The following is a 4,110-nucleotide window of genomic DNA, read 5'->3' as shown; positions in this document are numbered from 1 at the left end:
GCTTTAAACAAGAGGATGATGAATCCCTTTATAACGCCTGTGAGAGGTACAGAGGGATGCTAAGGAAATGCCCTTCTGAAATGTTTTCAGAGTGGGTGCAATTACACATCTTCTACTATGGGCTTACAGAAAGAGCTCAGATATCTCTAGACCACTCAGCTGGTGGATGTATACACATGAGAAAAACTATTGAAGAGGCTCAAGAGCTTATTGATATAGTTGCTAGAAATCAGCATCTGTACATAAGTAGTGGGTCCTCCATAAAAGAAGAAGCCAAAGCAGTGTCTACTGAACTTGGTCCTCCAGAATAAGTTGCTGAACTCAATCAACAATTGTGTTTTCTAACAAAACAGCTAGCAGAATTCAAGGAGATGCTACATGACAATAAAAATGCTAATAAAAATATGGAAGCACAATTGAATCATACAAAACAGCAGTTATCAAAGCAGATAACAGAAGAGTGCCAGGCAGTTCAATTAAGAAGTGGGAAAACATTAAATACCTCACTTCAGAGCAGCAGAAAGCCAAGAAAGAACAACTGACAGAGGATGAGCAAAATATTATCCAAAATCCCTCTGAGGACAGTAAGGGCCCAGAGAGGAACAACTCTGGCGTTCAAACACCAGAAAATGATGCAAGGTTTGCGTTAAACGCCCAACCCACGCGCAGTTCTGGCGTTCAAACGCCAGGAACAGGCAAGGACCTGGCGTCAAACGCCCAATGGAAGCTCAGTTCTGACGTTCAAACACCAGAAACAGGTAAGAAGTTGGCGTCCAACGCCAATCAAGCTTCCAACCCTGGCATTCAAACGCTAGTGAGGGATCAGACACACACAAGTGCTGATAACAACCCCTCTAAAAAGGCTTCTCCAACCACTTCTGTAGGAAATAAACCTGCAGCAACTAAGGTTGAGGAATACAAAGCTAAGATGCCTTATCCTCAAAAACTCCGTCAAGAGGAGCAGGATAAGCAATTTGCCCGCTTTGCAGACTATCTCAGGACTCTTGAAATAAAGATTCCATTTGCAGAGGCACTTGAGCAAATACCCTCTTATGCCAAGTTCATGAAAGATACCTTGAGTCATAAGAAGGATAGGAGAGAAACTGAAAGAGTTCTCCTCACTGAAGAATGCAGTGCAGTCATTCTGAAAAGCTTCCCAGAAAAGCTTAAAGATCCCGGGAGCTTTATGATACCATGCATATTAGAGGGTAATTGCACCAAGACAGCTTTATGTGATCTTGGAGCAAGCATCAACCTAATCCCTGCATCCACTATCAGAAAGCTTGGCTTGACTGAAGAGGTCAAACCAACCCGGATCTGTCTTCAACTTGCTGATGGCTCCATTAAATACCCATCAGGCATAATTGAGGACATGATTGTCAAGGTTGGGCCATTTGCCTTCCTTACTGACTTTGTAGTGCTGGAAATGGAGGAGCACAAGAGTGCAACTCTCATTCTAGGAAGACCATTCCTAGCAACTGGACGAACCCTCATTGACGTCCAAAAAGGGGAGATAACCCTGAGAGTCAATAAGGATGAGTTTAAGTTGAATGTTGTCAAAGCTATGCAACATCCAGACACATCAGACGACTGCCTGAGCGTTGATATTATTGACTCCCTAGTGGAAGAGGTCAATATGACTGAGAGTATCGAATCAGAGCTAGAGGACATTTTTAAAGATGTTCAGTTTGATCTGGAGGAACCAGAGGAAATAAAAGAACCTCTGAAAACTCCTCAGGAAGAGGAGAAACCTCCTAAACCCGAGCTCAAACCACTACCACCATCCCTGAAATATGCATTTCTGGGAGAGGGTGACACTTTTCCTGTAATCATAAGCTCTGCTTTAGAGCCATAGGAAGAGAAAGCACTAATTCAGGTGCTAAGGACACACAAGACAGCTCTTGGGTGGTCCATAAGTAATCTTAAGGGCATTAGCCCAGCCAGATGTATGCACAAGATTTTATTAGAGGATGACGCTAAGCCAGTGGTTCAACCATAGAGGTGGCTAAATCCCGCCATGAAGGAGGTGGTGCAGAAAGAGGTCACTAAGTTACTAGAGGCTGGGATTATTTATCCTATTTCTGATAGCCCCTGGGTGAGTCCTATCTATGTTGTCCCTAAGAAGGGAGGTATGACAGTGGTTCATAATGAAAAAAATGAACTGGTTCCTACAAGAACAGTTACAGGGTGGCATATGTGTATTGACTACAGAAGGCTCAATACAGCCACCAGAAAGGATCATTTTCCTTTACCATTCATAGACCAGATGCTAGAAAGACTAGCAGGTCATGATTATTACTGCTTTTTAGATGGCTATTCAGGCTACAACCAAATTATAGTAGATCCCCAGGATCAAGAGAAAATAGCATTCACATGTCCATCTGGAGTATTTGCCTACAGAAGGATGCCATTTGGGCTGTGTAATGCACCTGCAACCTTTCAGAGATGCATGCTCTCTATTTTCTCTGATATGGTGGAAAAATTTCTGGAAGTCTTCATGGATGACTTCTCAGTATATGGAGACTCATTCAGCTCCTGTCTTAATCACCTGACACTGGTTCTGAAAAGATGCCAAGAGACTAACCTGGTTTGAAACTGGGAAAAATGTCACTTTATGGTGACTGAAGGGATTGTCCTTGGGCACAAGATTTCGAACAAGGGAATAGATGTGGATCAAGCTAAGGTAGAGGTAATTGAAAAATTACCACCGCCTGCCATTGACAAGTTTAGATCATACTTAGTAGGATCAAAAGTGATTGTGTACACTGACCATGCTGCTCTTAAATATCTACTCACAAAACAGGATTCAAAGCCCAGGCTCATAAGATGGGTGTTGCTTCTGCAAGAGTTTGATATAGAAATAAGAGACAGAAAAGGGACAGAGAATCAAGTACCTGATCACCTGTCCCGGATAGAACCAGTAGCAGGAGCATCCCTCCCTCCTACTGAGATCTCTGAAACCTTTCCGGATGAGCAATTGTTTGCTATTCAGGAAGCTCTGTGGGTTGCAGACATTGCAAACTATAAGACTCAAGGTTCTCCTTCTATAACCATGGAGAGGAAGCATGAAAAGCTTCTTTCAATACAGAGTCAAACAAAACCCCCACATTCAAACTCTAAGTTTGGTGTTGAGAGGCCGCAACCCTGCTCTAATTATCTATGAGGCTCCATGAGAGTTCACTGTCAAGCTATTGACATTAAAGAAGCGCTTGTTGGGAGGCAACCCAATGTTATTTAGGTTGATGATCATATGAAGTCACAAAAGCAATTGAAATATCAAAAACAGAATAAAAAATAGCATTAAAAACATCTCACCCTGGAAGAAGATCTTACTGGCGTTTAAACGCCAGTAAGAAGCATCAGACTGGCGTTTAACACCAGAAAGAAGCATCAAGCTGGTGTTAAACGCCAGAAACAAGCACCAGACTGGCGTTTAACGCTAGAACAGAGCATCAAGTTGGCGTTTAACGCCAATAAAGGGAGAAAAACTGGCGTTTAACGCCAGAAACAAGCAGCAGTCTGGCGTTAAATGCAAGGATTGCACTCTAAGGGCGTTTTGCACGCCTTAATGGAGCAGGGATGCTAAGTCCTTGACCCTTCAAGATCTGTGGACCCTACAGGATCCCCACCTACCCCACCCTCTTCTCCATACTCTCTTCACCACTTACATCCATCCATCATAAACCCCTCATACACACTATCACCCTCCCTTGGCCGAACCCACCACACATCTCCATCTCCTCCTTTCTTTCTTCTTTTGCTCGAGGACAAGCAAACATTTTAAGTTTGGTGTGGAAAAAGCCCCACTTTTTAATTTTCCATAACCATATGGCACCTTCCATGAGATTAGAGAAGACCAAAGAGCTATGAGGAAGGAGCAACAAAGGTAAGAAAGAGACATAGAGGAGCTCAAGAGCACCATTGGTTCTTCAAGAGGAAGAAGATGCCACCCTTACTAAGGTGGACCTGTTCCTTAATCTCCTTGTCTATTTATTTTTTCTGTTTTCACTCTCTGTGCTTTATGTTTATTTATGTTTGTGTCTTTCTTACATGATCATTAGTGTCAAGTGTCTATGCCTTAAAGCTATGAATGTCCTATGAATCCATCAC

Source organism: Arachis hypogaea, chromosome 13 (assembly GCF_003086295.3).
Source record: "Arachis hypogaea cultivar Tifrunner chromosome 13, arahy.Tifrunner.gnm2.J5K5, whole genome shotgun sequence".
Classification (NCBI taxonomy): domain Eukaryota; kingdom Viridiplantae; phylum Streptophyta; class Magnoliopsida; order Fabales; family Fabaceae; genus Arachis; species Arachis hypogaea.
This window is presented reverse-complemented; position numbering follows the sequence as displayed.